This window comes from Lonchura striata, chromosome 1 (assembly GCF_050655825.1).
Source record: "Lonchura striata isolate lonStrDom1 chromosome 1, ASM5065582v1, whole genome shotgun sequence".
In the NCBI taxonomy this organism is placed as follows: Eukaryota; Metazoa; Chordata; class Aves; order Passeriformes; family Estrildidae; genus Lonchura; species Lonchura striata.
The window spans coordinates 3,439,410-3,461,296 of NC_140703.1; the positions used below are offsets into that span (position 1 = coordinate 3,439,410).

At 39.6% G+C, this 21,887-nt stretch overlaps 1 long non-coding RNA gene across 33 annotated transcripts in view; it reads left to right on the plus strand.

The window, feature by feature from the left end:
• LOC146768567 (uncharacterized) overlaps nt 1-13,510 on the plus strand; it is a 185,669-nt gene extending 172,159 nt beyond the window's left edge. For all 33 annotated transcript variants that reach the window (XR_014957850.1, XR_014957860.1, XR_014957870.1 and 30 more), the window contains one exon: nt 1-13,510. This exon is cut by the window's left edge. This is a non-coding gene — a long non-coding RNA (uncharacterized LOC146768567).
• Nucleotides 13,511-21,887: the final 8,377 nt, after the last annotated feature.

The following is a 21,887-nucleotide window of genomic DNA, read 5'->3' on the forward strand; positions in this document are numbered from 1 at the left end:
GTAAAAATGACCTCTGTGTATTCTTTGAGAATAGTTTTGCAATTTTTCTTGCACCCAATACAGTCAATTTTCCATGAAGTCAGGAGAAATATAACTCAAAAGTTGGAAATAGTGGCAGGGAAGGGTAAGAAAACTCTGGCAGAACTCTGCTTTTAATGTCAGCTGCCAGTGGGTCTCATTCAATATTCACATCTACATTTAAATACTTTAGAAATTTAATGTTAGCATAATATCTGTGAAGAGTCACATGCTTGTTGCATTCTATCTGGTTGTAGCAGGAAACTGTTTGATATAGAACAACTTAATGCTTAAGTTCATTAACAAAACAACTTCAAAGATTGTTCTGCCACTGTGCTTCTTTTTAGGACTCACCCACGTGGGTATGGATGGGTCTGCTCCCCTCTGCTCACATGTAACATTTTTCTTACTTACTTTTGTGGAATAATTGTGAAATACATCTTTTTGTAAGGGAAGAAGCATTCCCTTAAATCAGAGATTAGCCTCACTTGAGAGGATGGTAGTTGTATAATGCATTAAAAAGAGAGAGATTAAATCTATTTTTATGAAGAACTAATACTATATGATTTTGAAAATAAGCAAGCCATTTGCAGCACTTCAATTGAATATTCTATTTGCCCAAGCTTCTTGGTTTTATCTGAATGTGAAAATGCCATAACAACATGAGTGAGTTATTCGGCCACAAACTGATCAAAAACTGGAAGAGATGTGGTCCCAAAACTCTACGTTTTGGCAGTGCAGGACAGGAATAGTAACTTCACAATAGCTAAATAAAAACCCTCTTCAGTTTCCCCTTACCATCCAAATTTCTGTCACTATCTGTTTTTAGATCAGTTTTGGTTTTTTTCTGTTAAGGAAGTTTTACTCCCAGAGTTGGAAAGCAAGTCCTGCTTATGAGCTGCCTGGACATTGAGGTCAGGGTATATCATATGCATTTTCTCTCCCTGATTGCAGCAATACAAATGTTCTTTCAGTGCAACAGAACCTTTCCACGACTAAAATCAGCATAGTAGAAGGTACTAGAAAATCATTTCCTGTCACATACTGTACTCAGGAGCTGAGTAATTTACCCAAAAAGACCCATAATAGTGACTTCCAAGAGCAAAAATGTTCAGGTAATTCTCCAGTGAGATATCAAATGCCATTATTTTCCCTTAATGTTACTGGCAGACTGGGAGGGAGAATAAGAGGATACTTAATTAGGAACAAATAGATGTTCTGATCTCCACCTCTGCCCACCATTCCACTCCTACCTTCTTTAAAATGACTCAGCTGAGATAATAATACAAGCAGCTGTACAGCAAAGACCAGCTGCCCCTTGTCTTTTGCTCTAACAGCCAGACTACTCCTTGGCACTTGATAATGTTTCTTACATTTGCAGTAGGAGAACAAGAGCATTCCTTCATTATCTCTAAATTATGGTCTGAGATAATTCCTTGGGCACAAACTGCATAGCCTGTGTCCCAGCGTGGCTTCTCAAAAGGAGACAAGATAAATGACAGAAAGTCAGCTGTCCTCTCCCTACATCTTCTGATCACCTCACTGCTTCTGTCAGTGGTTCTGTTGTTAAGAGTGGAGTGACAAATTGTTGGAGGGGTTTTTAGCCCAAGTATTAATAACTTTCCATCCCTTTGCATGGCAGGAGCCCACTTAAATGACAATAAAACATCACCGACAAGAAAAAGCATGTCCCTTTAATGATCCAAGTCCCTAAATGAAAATGGCATTGAGCCTTGTTCATAACTCTTACTAAGTATTTAATCTCTTCTCCTTCAAACATCACTCAAATGATGTTTGGCCCTGCTGAGGATGCCTTTTCCACAATAAGGTATCTGAGAGGAGCTTTCTATGGAGAGAAAATAGAGCAGTCAATACTGCTAATGGTGCTGCAGAGAGACATTGGGGTGTTTTATCTAGAAGATGCTACTGAAAATGGTATAGCTACTGGCACCTATTGTGACAAATGGAATTTAATATTGGCTCAAGATGAAAAGTTATAATAGAGTGAAAAGAAATTGCCTGAACACAGGCTGATGGTGCAATATCATTTATGATACCCTGACATTTTTGACTGGAAGTGATTGATTAACTGGTATGTGTATGTCTGCAAATTTATGTGCATAATGCAGCACAGCCAAAAAGCACTACTATGGTTTGTACATTTTTCTACCTGTCCTGCTTCTGTTAAATGTTTTTTTTCCTTTCAGTTTGGTTCAACAAAGCCCCAGAAGCTGTAATTTAGGGAACTGTTTACAGGAAACTTCAGCAAAAGCTGTGTGAACTTATTGAATATTTTGACTAGAGGTGGAACATTTATGCAGATTTCAATGGTACATGTACTTCTGCACCACTTGGAATCATTGGCAAAATTCCCACCATTTTTAATGATACAGGTTCAAACCTCAGGGTATTGAGCATTGCAGGAAAAATATTCTCTTGATTGCTGGCATCTGATGTAGCCACTGGGAAAAGCATCCAACCACTGAGCATCTGGAGATGTAACTAAAAAGCATAATTAAGAGAAATATATCTAGAATCAGAGCTTGAGTTGAACAGATATTGGGTACAATAGCAAGAGCTAAGTGAATATTTTTACCAAGTTATTTACTAGATAAACAAACTTAGCATTTTCTTAATTTTGTGGAATATTTAGAAACAGATTGGTTTTCTCAAATTTACTTGTTAAGTCACATCTCCTTACTGTGTATTTCAAGGGTATCTTTTTAAGCTTTACGTGTTTTGTGATTCTGTTCTTCCTGAGTTATCTGATTTAGACTATGATTTCTTATGTAAACCCTAGAAATATTTAGCTTTTATAGCATTTTTCTTATTTAAAAAGTTGCATGTTTTTACTATAGTCTTGGAGAGCTCGAAAATCATCTGCTACTTTGTAACCTTAGGGCAATAAGAACATCCCCATTTAAATAAGGGAGGAAAATAAACATGATAAAGATACCAGAGAAAATGTTTTGTGTTTCTCTTGTCTCTGGGCCACAAGCCAATTTGGAAACATTTACACAGCAACAACCATAAAAAAAAAAAACAATCCTAGTGCACAATAGGAATGATATGGGCTGATTCCTACTATTGCCATTTCCTTTAAAGTATTTGGCATTTGTTCTGTATCAGTAGATGACTAAGTGAAGAATTAACCTGAAGGACTGGATAACCCCTGTGGAGAACAGATAACCCCTGTAATTGAACACACGTAAAACACACCCCAAACAGCACACATGGTTTGGGTAAAACTGATCTGAAGTGCAGAGTCAGGCATTGCTAACCTTGGAGTACACAGAATCTCTTTTCTCTGGTACATTTGTGATATACTACTCTGTCAGGTTTTTTTTTTTCCCTCTCTTTGCCCCTACTTCTTTTTTTTTTTTTCTCTTTTAATTCTTTCTATTCGGGAAGGAGCTCTCCATCTGCTCCCAGTCTCCCTTCAATCAATAGTTTTCTTTTCATCTCAGCAGCTCCCGTTTGTTATCTGCAATGCTTGGAAGATTCACTCACCAAAGTGGAAGCAGCCCCACGAGCACAGGAAGTTCTGACTCAAACCCTCTCCAACAAGGGGCAAATTGTCCTTGTCAAATCTCCCCCACCTCATCCTCACATTTACAAAAGTTGGTCAGATGCCCAAACACTCACATTCAGAGAACTTCCACCTTCCAATAATGGAAATGCAGCCCTGGCTGAGCTGTTTTGCAGTGTGCAGTGCAATTAAACCCCTGCCTGCCAGAAAAGGTCTGTAAGCTACTGAGAGTGTTGAGCCTTGCAGGCAATCTCCACTGCTTCTCTCTCCGTAAACATCAAAGCTACTTCAGCTAATTAATTACAGGCTGAGGGATTTTTAGTGATTCAAGATATATGTACCCAACACAAAGAGTCTCCCAGCAAGGAGATGAAACTTTTGACTCCATATTTGAGCTAGCTATTTGAAGAAAAACGTTGTCACGTTCAGGGTGCCAGCATTTCTTTGGTGTTACTGCAAAAATTTTAAATTTTCCCTTGAGATGTTATTTAGCATCTTCTGACCAGAAATGTTCACACTCAGAATGCCTCTGACCAGACCTGTTATCAGATAGTCCAGCTCATGCCACTTCTGCTGTCTTGAAACCAATAGATGTGGGCTCTTTTTGGCACACGGAGGAGCAAGGACTGAAGGTGGCAAGTTCCTTTCACACCCATCAACTTTGCAGCTGCTGAGGACAGGATGCATCATTTAGTGTCACCATATGGAATGCAGACTGAGAGAAATAATAAAAAAAACGTATTCCTCAAGGGAAATGCAGCAAAACATACTCCTAAAAATTCAGAGGTGAGAAAATGTCCAGAAACTTGTAAAGATCCTATTCATCCCCAAGGTTACACTAATATACTCAAAAATTCCTCTATGGCCTTGAATTAAATTTGCATTCTCAGGGATGACTTTATCCACTTCACTTGTAAATTTAGCTTATAAAAGTACATTTGTGAGTTTTGTCTCTCACATTTCCAACCCTAAACAAGCCCTACCATCAGGAAAAAAAGGAAAACTATCTCAGGTAAAAAACAAAACTCAAAATCCCAAACTAAAAATACAAAGCAACCTAAACAATTGTCCTCAAGGAGAAATTTCTTTACTGCTCCTCTCTCTAAGATGATCCCAAAATTCAGGATCATGTCACACAGTGGACAGCAAGCCTTTGGGGCAGTCTTGTGTTTTGAAACCAGGGCTGTGGAGAGGAAATTCTTGAGACTAGATTGTCATCAAACAGGAAGCAGGATGCAAATACCATAGCAAAAAAAAATAATATATGGAAGACCTTCAGAGCCTGGGATAACACTTCTGGTCCCTGTTAAGAGCCTTCTTGTTACAAACATTTGAAAGGTTTTAATGAGTGAATTCTCTATCGTCTTTCACTCTATTGATATCCTGTCATGCTTGGAGGCTCCAAATAAGATTGAGACCTGCTGTGTTGTTCAGGATGTATAACCAGCATGATGAGTGGTCCCTAGCTCTGCCTTTATACACGAGACAAGCAGAGCTACTATTTTACAGGCAGTTATCTGAGACACAGGCAATACAAGTCATTCCAACAGAACAGGAAAGAGCTGAGATCCAAACCCCTGTCCCAAGAGCTCCACTCCCTGCATCACCCATGGGTCTGTTTGCCTTTTCAGCATCCCATTGTACAACAGATGGAGGCAGTTGATATCAATATTTTTTTTTTGCATCATATAAATATAGATTGCATTGCTGAGAATTGAGCTGAAGAGGAATGGGAATGGACCCTAACATTCAATAATATCCTGTCCAATTATCATGCCAAAGAAACTGAACTGTATTGCTGCTTTAAGTTTGATTTCTAAAATTAAATCACAAACGTCACTGCATATAAATGATCACAGTCAGAAGAATGAGTCACCTGATAACAGACAAGATCTATAGGGAATCTGTGAATTTGCAAGCAGACACAGCAGAAATCTGTGAATTTGCAAGCAGACACATCAGTTACCTCTGAATTATTGGCACCAATCTCCAATACATCTACTCACATGAAAATGTATTATTAACCTTTGATGCAGCACATGCAAATAAAATATGATGATTCAACAGCAAATTCAAGAATCTAACTATCATGGGTTTAAGATAAGTGAATTTATTTTAGGCATTTCTTGAGTGTATTAGCTTGGTATCGGAAATCAAGGATTTATGGAAATTGCAATACTAGCTGACATCATAAAGATGTCAATTATTATATTACCATTTGTAACTGAATGCTACATGATGGAAGTGCTGAGTTCAGAATGCATCAAAATGTTATTCATAAATACATACACTGCCTCAAAGTTCCAAGGAGCCAGTCAAGCACTGGGAGATGCACAGACAAAAACCTGAGTGTCACAACCTGAAGCTCAGATAAAAACTTAGTTTACAGAATTATTTCAGCTTTCAGCAGAACTCTGCTACATTTGTCTGTCTTTATCTCCTGATGTTGTACAGTCTAGAGCTGGAGGAATATGTTACTTATGGCTCAGACATGTTAACCCTGGAGGATTCTGTAAGCACAGAACATTGCACAATGAATGGCAGGTACGTGACTTTTCCACTATATATTTAAATTTCAGTGCAGATTTGAACAAGGCTTCCATTAAATTTTGGTGAGTCATTTTCTAATTGGTTCAATACTCGGCCTGGTGACATGACCTTCATCTTTCCAGAATTTGTTAGCCTCAGGCATCTTGAAAAATGGTAACTTCTTATATCTTTTTCTGATGTTTATTTCTATCTCTTCCCTTCAGACTAATATGAAGGGGTGTCAGCAATTTGTACAGTCTTTTACTCTTTCACATATATCTTCAGAGATTTTTGAGTGATCAGAAAAAAAAAGGCAATGAAAATATGTGTTGGGAAAGTGGCTATTTTTCACCTGATTTCACAGAGGGATTTGGCTGGAAAACTGCAATGATGGCCTCTTTTAAGGTAAACATATAATTTTATTGATCTCTGGCATTTTTTTGCAAACCTGCAATTTTATTCATCTTCGTTATTATAGGCAGTGAAAATGAACATTCCTTCACCTGCAGTTTCAGGAGAGATAGCATTAGAATCAGCAAGGGCTGTGGAAATTCTATTTGCTTGTACTCAGTTCTCAGAAATTAATCAGAAGCAGGGAAGGTGCACATTCCTAATGTGTTAGATGAAACTGAGTCACCTTCTTTTGAGAAGGGCTGCTGCAGATGTGGTATGTGCTGAGAATTCTCATGCAGGAACTAAATTAATCCTTTAGCAAGAATGTACCCTTTCACAATTACCAAGCAGTTACAAATGAAGTAGCCAAAGGATTAAGGTATTATTCATTTCAGCTGCCTAAGAGTACAAAGAAGGAAACCTCATCTCTCAGATAAGCACTTCCATCCTATGATTACCTAAAAGATCACAGGTGCTAGAAAGTGTGTCTGAAAACCTGTTCTGAGGAAAAAACCTATGTAAAATATACCAGCAAAAAAAATCATTCTTTTGCCAGATAATTTTGTTAATGCCATTAGTGCTTTGCCTGTGAGTGATGTGGTGGCAGGCACACAAAAAAGTCAGAAATAGAGATGGTAAGAGTGAACTTAAAATCCAGTGTTGCTTCTCCTTTATGTGGTATTTTATTTGTAAAATGAAATTCTGCCTAATTACAAGGCTGTCAATCCACAATAATTCTCCTGAGGAAGAGTAATAGATTTCATGCTCAGAAATGATCTTTATTATTATCTAACATGACTTCTTACAAAATACCAACTCTTTTTCAAAATTTCTTTTATAAAGCCCCTGTTTTTGTACTGGAGATGCAGTGAATCATTAGGAAGGCCTCCAGATTCAATTGAAAATTTCCACATCAAGGAGAAATGGCCATATTCCTATGTAAGTTATTATGGTACTTAAATATCTTCTATCTTAGATGTAGCCATGCAATTTGCTATCAAAAAGTAGCAAATGGCATTTGGACTGGGCTAAGAAACAGGGAAAACCTTAATTGGTCTAGGTACACAGGCTGGATCAGCAGTCTGTACTTTGTGTTTTTGGTGCATGTACATCCTAAGAGAAAATGTATAAAACCTGTTCTGTGATTCTAGTATTTCATGGCTTTGATTTCAAAAATTGTTATTTGTATTCCTACCAGCAAAGATTAGCAAACAGAAAGAGAGGATGGCTACAGTGCTGCTTTTTGGGGTTACTGACAGCAAATGGAAACACTGAGATGGCATTTTGAGAATTCTTATTAATTTTAGCCTGTGGTCATTTGGGTTTCCATCTTCTCTTTGTTGTGAAGCAAAACTCACAAAATACCACCTTTTGGTAAGTGCAGTAAAGCAAGAGTAGACATGACCTGTGTGGGTACCTGTGCTAGTTGTTATCCCCATCCTTCTTTCTCTAGGACCTTTTACACTCCTTCTCATCATCCTCTAAATATTCCCATGTGAAGGGGGATTTGTTTCCAATCCTCACCTAGAGAGCATTTTACCTCCTGCGTAATCAATCAGCAAGGAAATATTTCCTGCTGCCCTTTGAAGTGTCCTGCTGGGGATAAAGAATGGTTGGGCAGCCAAGAGTTTAAATATTGGCCTGTTGGTTGCAATTTCAAACCTCTGGAAGTGAAGGGGTGGAGGTGCACAGAAAGAGGGTAGACAGTGACAGAAAACAACCTCACTGACCCCAGAACCTGAGGGTGCTCTGCCACAGAGCCATCCAGTGTATCTAGTGTACAACTCACCACCCTGCCCTGGCTGGGGCAGTCCTAAAAATCCTTTCAACAGCTCCAGAATGAAGCTATTTCTGGTGGGAAGCCTGGCCATCCTTCTGTGGCAGGAGCTCTGGCTTCCTCTGTTTTGCCTTGTTGTCCTACAGGCTGTTGCTTAAAATCAGCTGCTTACACTGGCAGAAAAATATTACTTTATTTATTTTTTATCCTAACAGGAACAGGACCACAGTCAAGATGGAATAATACATCACTGCTCATGTTTCTAGCTGGTGCTGCTTTCCATACAAGTGTTATAGACATAGTTCAAGTCTGCAGTTTGTTATTCACAGAATAAAACACTGCTTTTCAATACTTGTATTGTAGAGTATATGATGAAAATGGTACACTGGTAGAAGTCAATGAACAAATGTATCAGAAACAGCAGCAAGGAAGTCTCTGCCTTTTTGGCAAAAACATGACTCCAGTTCAAACTCTCATACAAGAGCAGAGTCTCCACCTCTGTGAAGAACTAATATCCTCCCCAAATGGAACCTAACACTGGCCAGTCTTCAATTGTCAGAATTAATTTCAGGTGAAAGGCCTTTAATGTGCCTGTCTGAAAGTTAGGTTAACTAAGGAACAGAAGCAATTGCCCTGCTTTCTTTCTAGCTTTGCTGCTGCAAATTAAATGGCCACGTGCTTAGATCACAGGTATTGTTGAAGAATATCCGAGGAATGCTGTAGCAAGGATGGCTATACACTGTGTTACAGATTAATATAATAGCAGTTTTGGTTTTTTGTTGTTTTTCTTTTGCTCAGTTTTAGCTTAAACAAACCAGAAAAGATTCGTTTAGAAAACTAGTAAAAGGGTTGAGAAGGCATGGAGAAATTCATTCTAGCCTCAGAACTCATAAGCAGGGTTTTGGAGTTTATCACCAAGACAGGAAATTAATAGTTTTGAGGCTGTGTCAGCCTTGTTTCACAACGTAGTTAGGAGTGAGGACGTAGCTGTAGCTGTTTCTCAGTAGCACATATGTTCTCATTTAGCTGTCCTCCCAACAATGCAGCCACTGCCCTTCTCCCAGTCCTGGATTAACTTTGTGACTAATTGTGGTCAAGTTTAGCATGACGTGCTATGGGCTGTTCACCCGATAAGCCAAGGGACACATCACCAGCACTGATGACGCCGATTTCCCAAGGAATTCGTATTTTGGAATTTCTCATCCCCTCCCACAAATCCTCTGCTGAGAAGGCAAGATCAGGACATGTGCTGGAGGGGGGGTGGCCTCATGTCAGACACAACAAAGGATGCAGTGCCCAAAAGTGTAGGAGTTGGGCTGATTTATGGCTGTGCTAGGGGAGAGAGTGTTCCAGAAGGCCTCTTGCCATTTCCTCCTAACGCAATGGCTCTGCACACAGGCCCTGCAGCAGGAGAGAGGTCAGCAGAGCAGGATTACATAAAGCTGCTTGCTATGCTGAGGAACGCAGATGGCCTAAAAGTGTTTCATTTTTTAAAATGAAGTCACATGCCCGAGAGCTGCAGCTTGAGGAAGAAGAGGAGTCTCTGAAGAGCAAGCACAGCAAAAGTTGCTTCGTTCTTGTTTTAATTGAAAATAGCTGTGGAATCTCTCCAGGAAATAAGTTTTGAAGAAGAGTTGGCTCACTCACAGGCCAAGCAATTTAGAGGCACCTCCCATCACTTGTGTTTTATCTTCAGGCACTTTGGAGGAGTATTTGGATACTTGCACAGATAGTCATCGAGAAGAAACTAGTTCCAGGTTCAGATGGGATCATCTGGTTGGTTTGAATTTCACATGGTGCAGCAAAACAGAGGGTCAATAATTCTCTGCTTCTCAGTAGAGACGCACTCACCATTATTTGGTGTAAAATTCTGCTTCTCCTTTATATCTTCCATATTATTCTATCACACCTTAATCCAGAATTTTGTATTTATTAGAAGGTAACAAAAGGTCACATTATTACTGAAATTATTACCAGTGCTGTACATATTTTTAAAAATGTATTTTAGGTTTCATTGATTTTTTTATTTTTATTGCATGCTTTCATTTTTTGATGTTTCCTACTCTTTCACTTATTTTCATTTCTTATGGTTAAAAAGAGACACGATGTCCTGATTTATAATATCTTTTTTTTCTCTTTTTACTTTAATTCATTATTGCATATAAGATTCCTTTTCTTTAAAAAAGCATCATTAAAAAATCAAACGAAGGTAAAAGAAAAGTTACTGCAGAGCTCTAGTCATATTTGTCATGGTGGAAATCAGTTTCAGACACAGATGTGAATTTCAACAAGTTAATTTATAAATTTAGGGAATTAATATGACAGATATTGTGTGCTTAAGCAATCTAAGTATTTCTGGTAAGTAGAATGACAGTGCTGTACATTGAATTCTTCTCTTTAGTGTGACCATAGCACATTTACACAGTACTGCCCTTTCTTTTTGCCAAAGATGTTTTCTTCCTTGCCTTGCCTTTCAGCAGACACAGCACACTGGGTACTTGTGATTTTCCTAGGCATCATCCCAATTCTAAGGCAATGTGCAGGAGCTCTCAGCTCTGACAGATTGTTTTGTAGCCTGCTGTGAAACATGTCAGAGGAGGGAGACTCCATAGTTTGCTTGGGTGAACTATTCTCCTGTTTTCCCACCCATAAGCATTAGTAAGGTTTTCAGACAGCCTATCCTACCTCTGCATTACTGCAATTTACTTTGATTTGCCAGGGGTATGGAGAATAGGTTATTTTCTTCCTTTTTGAAGCAAGCTGAACACAGGCTTAAAACTGAGAGAGTAGTTAGGATAGTATGGTAACAGTGTCAACAAGGAGAAAAATAGTGAACCATCTGTAGAACATCTAAAGTTTCTGTGTATTAACATGAACATAAGATGAAAGGAGTCTGGGAATAAGGCAGAAGATCAGGGTGTCCTCTGCATGATGAACATCATGTCTGAATCCTGTCTGAGAAGTGGTCTGAGTTGCTGCTTGGGAATTTTTTTAAGAAAGATTAAACCTGTCAAGGAAAGTACACAATTGGAAGTTTTCTTTTAGTTTTCTCTTTTCTACATCAATTTCACCCAATTCATCAAATATTTCTTTGCAGATCTTGTCTTTTGGAGCTTTTCTAGTTTGTTTGGAGTTTAGTTTTCTGTTCTCCAGAGGACTCTCTTCAGGTGGGAAAAGATACTGAACAGACAATTGAGGTATTGCCTTAGAATTATTCAGAAAACTGGTCTCTGACCCCTAAATGGACGCTTCCTTTTAAATGTATGTCTTCATTTGCCATGTGAAAATGCTGCAGCTGGAGTCCTAAAGTACATCCAGGCCAGAGGAGCCTCAGCATTTTTCTGTGGCTACTACCAAAAGTGCCCATTAGCACAGGTCTGATGTGGTACACCTGCTCAACAGGAGCAGGTTCACATCTCCAGTTCAATGAGGAATTCATACAGATGTTCAATAGCCTTATGTATCTCCTTGCATTCAATGGAACCACTCAAAGTTCATGCCTGAGGCATAAAGGGGTTCCTGAGGTAATTAAGCAGAGTTTGTAGCCCCTTAGTCATTCACAAACTAGTTTCTCCATTAGTTTAAACAAGTGTCTAATGGAGAAATGAGAATTCTGTGCCTGGCTGCATGAAGGAAAGCATCACCAAACCAGGAGCCCAGGCAGGGATGCAGCAGCAGGTGGTAACAGAAGGATGTGCCATGCTTTGAGGCGTGTAGCCTCTGCTAAATGTCACCTTTCCAGCTGAAGTTTGGTGTCACAGCCTCCCCTCTGTAGTGGGACCCCATACACCCCAGAGAGCACAGCCAGTGAGGAAATAATAATAAATCAGCAGGAAGAGGAGCAGTGATGCACATGCAGGCTTTGTTGCATGCAAGGTAGAGTCAGTTTTGTGAGTTGTGAGTGGCAGTACAGGAGGCACGGAGGGTAAGACTTCTTCAAGGGAAAAGATGAAGGAGAAAACATGGTGTGCTCGTGCCGTATTGAGTGATTAAGTATTGAGTGATGAGGTCTGTGAGAGAACCCAAATTACTGTGCAACAGGAAATACTGTTTAACAAAGGAAAAAGAAAGGTGTTAAACTGTAAGCCATGCAGGCTCTTTAGTAGAATCGGTGTGGTGTTTATAGAGGCACAACAGGAAATTGTCTACAACACCTGGCAAGCAGTATGTTCAGCCTCTCGCATTGTGCAAAAAAATTAAGCTCACAGAAAATAAAAGGACTTGTTTCTGGGGCATCATTGGATGTGTACACAAGGATTTCTTGGCAGGTTTTGGATGGAGGGTGGAGAGAATAAGGGTTTGTTGCAGAATTCAAGACTTAATAGCAGGCTAATAAATTCTGTAAATGTTTCATTTCTGCAGCCAAGAAGCACTTGGAAACAAGCCGGGACGCCTCTGATCTCCAGTTGCTAATGAAATTATATTGTGCTATTGCTTTTCTATTTGAAACAGGGAAAAAAAAGCCAAAAAAAAACCCAAAAAACAAAAAAACCAACAAAAAAAAAAACCCCAACCAAACAAAAAAAAAAGTCCTGCAACATTTAGATGCCATATTTTCTAGTTTCCCTCCTGCCTTATTCCCTAGGTTTAGGTCTTGCGGCCAGTTTCCCAGTTTCATCGGGGAGCTTATTATTTCCGTTGGAAGAACAGCAGACCTGCGAGAAGCTGGAGGAGGAGGAGGAGGAGGAGGAGGAGGAGGAGGAGGAGGAGGAGGAGGAGGAGGAGGAGGATGGGGATGGGGATGCTGCTGACCTTCCCCCGCCCCGCTTCCCGGAGCGCCGCGGGCTCGGAGCGCCTCCCGCAGGATGCTCCGGGAGCCGGGAACGGGAACCGGAGCCGGGATCTGTGGCAAGCACATTTCTCTCCCTCTCAGGATTTTTCATAGAGGTGCACAGAGAGAAATGAAAGAGAAAACAGTTTCTATTTCTGCTCCTTGTTTTTCCCATGTGGAATGTGTTTGGAGAATTGTTTACCTGGAGTGAGTGCTTGGTTGGATTCTGGTGAGGATTGTTTGAGCCTGATGGCCAATCCAATCCAATCCAATCCAATCCAATCCAATCCAATCCAATCCAATCCAACCAATCCAATCCAATCCAATCCAATCCAATCCAATCCAATCCACCTGGGGCTGGACTCTCAGAGAGGGTCACGAGTTGTGTTAGAGTTAGAGTCAGAGAAAGTAGTATGTAGTTTGAGTACCCTCCTTTTATATAGTATATTAATGTATTTTAGCATAGATATAATAAAGAAATCATTCAGCCTTCTGAATCGAGTCAGACATCAGCATTTCTTCCCATTGGGTTCACCTGCATTTACAATAGGGATCCTCCCAAACTGCTGTTCAAGGCTTGTCATGATTGCTGCCCTATGCCTGCTGTGAGTTTTGTTGGTTTTCAACACCTTCTTCTTTCCTTTGAGATTCTCCCCTCCTACAGGGCAGGTAAAGGTGAATGTTGTAGGGCTTCCATGCAGGAAGTTATTTGTGGCTAAGGGGACACAATGGCTCGCAAGGAATTTTCTCTGGCACTTCTCTCCCTTGTTGGTCCTATGCCCCAGTTGCCCCCAGCACAAATACCCACACAACCCATGAATTATCAGCAAGGTGTTTTGGGATGAACAGATTTGCCTGGTGCATCACCTTGCCAACAAAACTGATCTACTGATAGACCCGGCATGCACAGTTAGGGAGGACGGCGAGGTCTTTGCTTCTGACTTTTAAAGTTTGCTAATGGATTTTACCAGAAAATGCAAACATGCTGAGTTTGTTAGAGCAGCAGCTCTGTTCTCTTTATCCCTCAGACAGCTCTTACAGAAGCTGCTTTTCCATGCAGAGGAGCCGTGCTGCCTCCTGACAGTTTGTTGGTATCAGCTCTACAGTAAGAGCCTCTCAGTGCCTGACATCCCCGGAGGCTTTGCTGTTTCACCTTTTGCAGGGAATGCAGTCTGTTTATCTCTCAATTGCTTCTGTTGAAGTTTTCTATTCTTCAGCCAAAGCAACTTTGCAAAATTCTTCCCTTATCTGCTAATTAACCCTTTTCCTCATCAGGCATCAGTAATACTCCTAAAATATAATTTTTTTTTTTTCCCTGAAGTCCATCTGTTTGCATTGCCTTTGAGATTTCTATTTTCTGCTCCTAAACTGTTCTTCCTCATTTCCATTCTCCTCGTGGTTTCCCTCTTTTGATTAGTCCCACATTCTCAAAAAAATTTCCTTGCAATTACAGTATCAATTGGGGAAAGGGGAAAAAAAAGTAGCCAACAGCTGAAACTTGTCCATTCTATCAACTGTGCCAAAAACTGCTTATAGCCTCCTGGTTTCATTCAGAGACTTCCAGTTAATGACCTCTCCAAAGGTCAAGTATTAGCAGGGATTGATATTCATTTACAGAATATTTTCAGCCTCTGTATCCTGAAATGGGAGTTACAGTATTTTGTATTCCAAGATACAATGTCAAGATTTTTATTTGTCTAAGTATTACACCTCAACTCACTTGAGGAAAAGTATTTTTTTCTGAGGAAGTACTTTATCAAAATGTCCTTCTTTGTGGGTCAGCAAATTTCAGTGAATTTTGAAGGACTAAATGCTTTCCCCCTCTCCATTTTATGCTGTGTTTGATATTATCTTGGCTGCGGTTTCGTCAGAAACTGTGAGCAAAATAGTGTGGCAAGGCAGTGAGTAGAAGACCTTCACAGGAAAATTAAATGACACAAAAAGTGGCATTAGAGATTTGTAATGAGGGGGCTGCTGAGAGACAGCTACCAGCATCAACATCAGGGAACAATGTGCTGTGAGAGGTGAGATTGCTCAAAGGAGCATTGAATCATGAAAGCCCCACGTGCCATTTTCCATAAAAGTAGTGATGTTAAAATCCAATGATTCACCAAATTCTGCCACGTTTTCTCATCACAAGATATGCCTTATCTAGTTGTAATTTGATGTGAAATTCTTCCTTCTTTTTACTTTATGCACAAAGGTACATGTCTCAGCATTGCAGAAAGAGCAGCTTTTTTTCCCATGAGCTGTGAACAAATCCTGATTAAATTTCCTAAACAAACCATATTTTGGATAACAATGGGAACTTTGGGAGTAGTTAGTTTTTAATATGCTTTTCCACATGCTAGTTTAAAAAAACTGAGAGCACAGCTAAATAGCTTCAGTTGGTGAAAACCAGAATTGGCTGATCCAAAGGAATTGGCTGTTGTCTCAGTTAATCAGTTTGGAAAATGGGTATGTGTTTGGTGCAGTTTTGTAGCATAAATCTTTGGGTGTAGGTCATCTCTAAATTCAGGTTGTAGGAACTCCCTTTCTAGATGAAAGGTGCATTTTAAAAGTTGCTTTTTTAGCATGTATTATGCAATCTGTACTCAGGACACCTCTGCCATCAGCAACCACTTTAATGTATCCCCCAAGTCTTGCACTGAAATTTTGCTTGACCTTTATGGGATATCTCTGTTAGGGGACTGATTATGCTGGTCCACAGAGCAGTTGGACAAGTGAAGCACCGCTGGCACGTAAAAAGAATTTTTTTTGGTCTTCTGTCAGTGCAGTACTGAAAGTTTCAGTTTGTGAGCTGGCTGCTCCCCGGCCAGAAGTCTCAGCCATGTCACAGCCTGTGATCAGCCTTGTCATCAGCCCAGGCAACCTCTCCTCTCTCTCTGTGTCCTGGAGAGGGCAAGCCTGGTGAACGACTCTTGCAAGAAGCAAGCAGAGGGTTCATCTCTGTTCTCTCAGAATCTGAGGCAATTTTACACAGGCAGACAAATGGAGGCTTGGGAGAGTGGCTACCAGTAATTCTACTTTTGATTTGCTGGGAAAAAAATGGGGCCTGTTCCTTCCCTCTTGTTCCCCTTCACCATCACAACAGAGGAACTCTGCAGCTCTCCTGGGAAAGGAGAGTGGACTCCTGTTGTAAATGCAGGTGAACCCAATGGGGAGAAATTATGATGTCTGACTCAGTTCAGAAGGCTGGATTATTTCTTTATTACAACTGTGCTAAAATACATTAATATACTATATAAAAGAAGGATACTCAAACTATTACTACTTTCTTTGAATCTAACTCCAACACAATTCATGACACTCTCTTGAGAGTCCAGCCCCAGGTGGGTTGGATTGGATTGGATTGGATTGGATTGGGTTGGATTGGATTGGATTGGATTGGATTGGATTGGATTGGATTGGATTGGATTGGATTGGATTGGATTTGCCATCAGGCTCAAACAATCCTCACCAGAATCCAACCAAGCACTCACTCCAGGTAAACAATTCTCCAAACACATTCCACATAGGAAAAACAAGGAGCAGAAATAGAAATTGTTTTCTCTTTCATTTCTCACTGTGCACCTCTATGAAAAATCCTGAGAAGGAAAGAAATGTGCTTGCCACACACTCCCCAGCCCTGGCAGGCTGGCAAAGGAAACTGGGAAGCACCCAGGTAGGGGCACACTCAGGTAATGCTGGTTAATAAGAGAGGCATTGATTTGGTGCTGCACTGCTCAAACCCCCTGGAGCAGAGAAAAGCAGCTGGAGAGAAATAAAATAGAAATTATTTTGATCCAAAAGGAAATAGTTTGTTCAACTTCATCCTTCTTATTTTTGGTGCATAGATAAAGTGAATATGAATTCTGTTCAAGCTTTCCCCTTTGTTTTATGTCAACTTTAAATCAAATTAATGTGACTATGAACAGGATTCCAACTGAAAAGTGGGAAACCAAAGAGCTCCTTGGAATTGATAATAGTAATGAAGAAAAGTATTTTCAAAACAAAGACTTTATGCTGCCCGCATCTAAACTAACTACTTCAAGGCTTTTGAAACCCCTCAGTACACACACACCCATATTTCTTATGGGCTGCATGCTGAGTTCAATCATGTTTTAAGGTCATCTCATCCTGTGCTTATTGTTTGTTAAATACAGGTGCCAAACTGAGTAGGGAAATTACACAGACTAGTGAATGCAGAGTGATTCTGGGAGGAGAGAGAGTAAGCTTGGTCCTAAGACTAAAATATATGTAATTAATTGCTGTGCTTATTGGAGAAATAGCAGGGAACATAACATTAATCATCATATGGGGGCTACCAAGAGAAAGAAAAATGCTTGACCTTGTCAGGAAGCTGAATTGCTCCTACCCCAGGGGTTCAAATCACTTGGCTGTACAAATGTGGGTGAGCTGGCAAAGCTCCATCAGACACATAGGAGGTAAAGCAAGAAATAACATCTAAAAGCCAGACCAAAAGTTCAGTGCAATCTCTGTCCATATTATCATGTGGGTCCTTTTTTAGGAGGATTAAAATCCTCATATTTTTAATGGTCTCAGTAATTTTCTTTCAATAATGCACTGGTATTACCTAATGTAGGGAACATAAGTCAAGTGACTTAATTTTTGGCAGGTATAAGGGCTGTAACAGAGAGTATTACTTATATTTCACATCATTAGGTCAAATTAAGTTTATCAGCTGCAATTCATGCTGGTTCAGAGGATGTGAAGAGCCTTTTCATACTGCTTCTTGGGTTTTAAAGGAAAAAAATCCTCTTTTCTCTTAAGATTGGTGCATATTGTAGGGGAAAGACTTTTTCATTACATTTTTCTTGTATGGTCCATGGTACATTGGGGCCTGTGAAGCAAAAGTAAGTGAGCCTCTTGTTTACACTTTTTCCTCTCCCTTTTCAGGTTATTGCTCCCTTCTGGACCTAACTTTGTTTTCATGTTTTCTCTCTCAAGTAGTCCCTTAAGAATCCTCTTTCTCCTCACAAATCTTCCATGGACTGCCTTGTTTTTCCCATGTCTGTAATAATCATACCTGTAAGAGGTTTTGGTGGTAAACAGGCAGTATGTAGTGTAGTAGCTTGTAGTAAAGATGTATGTAATTAAGAGGTCAGAGCTTGCATCATTAAATAAATGGCTGTCTGATAAATTACTTGGCTCTCAGTGATTGTTGAGCACTGATAGTACTGAGCTAAGGAACTACTGTTAGAAATCTGCCTCTCTGAAACATTTGGAAATGTGAATGGTGATGGGAATATGCTTAAATAGTACTAAGAGTTGTGGGAGCCAGTGACAAGGAAAACAAACAGAATATAGCCTCATCCTTATGACAACAGATAACTCATATTTATAATATCTTATGGTTAACTCAGAGATGACTAACTGATATTCCACGTCACAGAAATTTGAGGAATTCTGAAATTGAGGTAAAGGTGACCCATATGAGAGACAGATTTTAAACTGAGTAGACAAAGAAAAGGATCCTACAGAAAAGTGTGTTTCTCTTCTGAGGCTAAAGAGGCAATTTGTCAATTTGCACAGGACTGCATGAGATCCTGATCCGTTCCTATGATTGGCTTTAAGGGAAAATGTCCAAAGAGAGACTTCAGGAAACCAGAATTAACCTTCACGAAAGCATGGGGTTTAGACAGGGAAAGGCAATCACAAGTGCAGAACTGAGAGGAGAACACTGTTCTGACATTGAGGTTACTGCCAAAGCCCAGAAAGGAGATTTGGGGGAAAAGAGAAGTAAAGCTTAAAGCCTTGACTCCACAAAAACAACATGCAGAGCTGTCTGGGCTGGAACAAAGAACAAAAAGCCACACACCCTGGAAAGCATCCAAACATTCTGCTGGGTTATTACCTTGACTGCCACAAATTTGCAAACACTGGCTAACCATGAACAGCTTGAGTAAGAGGACATCACTTGCACCATTTATGAAAGGCAAACCTTCACAAAAGCAATGGGTAAGATTTCGGTGGAAGATAAATGAGCTCTTACCCAGAAAGTAAATGGAACATTTATTAGTTTTAAGCTGTGCACAGGTATACAAGCCAGTGTTTTGTCAGAGACAGTGATAGCTGCAAGGAAAGAAGAGCCCAGGTAAGACAAGTGGATGAAATTCAAGCTTGTAGTTTTGACCTTATTGCCATTAAAAGTGTGAGTGAAGTAAATGTATGAGGAAATAGCATACTGCAGAAATACAGTTTGTAATAGTACCAGGCAAAAAGCATCCTTTACTGATTTTAAAATATACCATGTTCTTCATCTTATGCAGTGGTGCTTCACCTCAGAAGAAAAGGTGACAAAGTTTTAAGAAGAGGTTTAGGATGAAGAAAGCATTCAGCAGGATACAAAATACATCTGAAAGCCAAACTGTTCACTGCTCACAGTCCAATGGAAAAGAAAAGGAAGGAGCTGGCTAGGATTATTACTATAGGGGAAAAAGAGAACAGAGTGCAGAAGAAACTGAGAACACTCATTTTCTGTGGAAAAAAAACAAGAAATTCTCTAAGCAGTAGGATGAAGAAATCTTGTAGATTATGATTCTTGATTGAATGTGGGGCTTTTGACTGAGATATGCAAAGGTATTCTGCTGTCTCTGTATATAACAAGAACATTTTCCTCTGTTTTCCCTATTAGCTCTCCTTTGTAGAGTATTGACAAACTCTGGGGTGACATGTTTGGCTTTAGAATTGCCTGAAAAGATAAAAAAAATGAGTGAAATTCCAAAAATTCTAATCCCGGTCTTCCTTTTTCTCTGCTCTGCCCTGTAAAAAAACTTGAAGGAATGGATGATCTTTAAACCCTCTTCCTTGTTCTCTAATTTTGGTGTAACACACCAAGGCACACTCTCTGCCAGGGTGTAATACTGTGGCTGCTCCTGCAGGAAATTAGGCAAACTCCTTCACTGTTGTGTGGCTGAACACAAACACAGCATCAGTAACAAAGTGAAAATAGAACATCAGCAGACCCTAGGTAATTTTCTGTAGCCAGCCCATCCACATAGTTGTGGCAAATGTCTTTAGAGAAGAAAAGAACACGTGGCATGTAAGCATGGCCTTTGAGAGACACTGTTCCTCCAACAGATTTTTAGACTCTGTCTGAGGCCAAGTGTTTTGCAGTGAAGTACATAAAATGGAATTTGATGGGATTAGCAGAGTTAACTGTAGCTCAGCCAGATGAAAATATCCCACCGCATGTTGTGTTATATACAACTGAGCATTTATCCTTGGATATATGATTGACTCCTTTTGCTGTCTGTGTGCTGACCTCTTCACCCAGTTTACTATATTTGTTAAATATAGTAAATATTTAATAATAAAAAAATTTACTATAGTTGCTAAATATAGTAACTATATTAGCTGAGAGTTAGTGAATATATTGCTAAATATATGACTGCGTATAAAGTGTCAACAAGTTAATCACAAAGTCAAAACAAGACAAAAGACAAGTCAGTATGGAATACTGCATTTCATGTGTCAGGGAACAAAACTAACATCTACTCATTTTACAGGCATCTAATATTTTTTCTGCAGGTTTGCCAACATTATTTCTGCAATGTTTTTTTCTTTTGTTTCCTGGCTAAGATAGTAATTTAGAAATTCTTAGTTCAGCTCTAAAAAGTGGAGTTTTCCAAGTGTGATTAATTTGAAAAAAATGGGGGATCCTCTTATTTTTCTCTTTTTTTTTTTTTTCCAAATTACTTTTTGAACAGGGGTAATGTTTTATCTTTCTTTTTATCAGTAACATTCTGTGCCAGGAAGATTCCCTGGACATTATATGACAAACAATGCATGTTTTGAACTTGACACCTGCTAGTTTTCTTTGACATCCTCTGGTTCTTTTTTGGAAGAGACAATGAATGGATTTTCCCTGTTCATCTTTACTTAGCTTCTGCTGGGTGAGCAGCATTTCCCTGCCTTACCTGCTTAATGTTCCTTGAGTATAGATTAAAGTAGGTAGCAAGGGGAGTTATGTGTCATGCAGTGGTGCTTTCCTAAAATAATGTGTGGGAAGAAAGGAAATAGCCTGGAGTTTTCCTCTCCCACTAATTGCCTTTTTCACCAGCTTACTGCAACTTGTTCCACACCCTGCAGTTTGTGTTCATGCTGCCACAGAAGTGAGCTGACAATATTTCACTGTGAAATGCCTTCTGTTGTGTGGTGAAGCTCTATTATTTGTCCTGCCTTTTTGGAAGATAAAAACCCCTAACTAGCTTACTTTATTTTTTATTCTGCAGCTGTGATAGCCTTAGCTGTCTTTCAAGCCCACTAATCAGTTTCCCAAACCAGAAGCAGGGCACAGATGTAGAGAATTGTCTTGTCCTGAACTCACAGTTTCCCCAAACTCAACAACTGAATTAAAGCCATCAGTTCCAAATTAGAAATGCAGACAAGATTTCATAAGCTTCCCTCTCTGATTATGGTCCTTTTATCTGAAAAGCAAGAAGCTCTGTTGATCCTTTCTTTCTCTGTGTACCTCTGCAGTCAGGTAAGCTGTTCCTACACCTCTGTCCCAGACTAAACCTGCTCTAGTAATGTCCAAAGGGATGTGGAGTGAGATGATGGCTTTCCTGACCCTGTCTGTAGGGGTAAAACTTCAACAGCTTGGCAAAGAATAGATCGTGTCACAACCAGCCTTATCCTTGACCTGAGACTTCTGTTTTTCCTATGTAATTATTTAAATGAAAGCATTTTTTATGAAAATGAAATTGCAATGTTCTAATTTAGCCTCTTAAATTATTAGACAGTCTTTAATTAGGAAGTATATTAAAGATGTGATAAAAATGATAATATTTTTGCTCACCTGACTTGTTTTAGGATGAAGGTGTACTCAAGGCTCACATGTTCCCAGAGAAGCTTCTTCTGGCCTC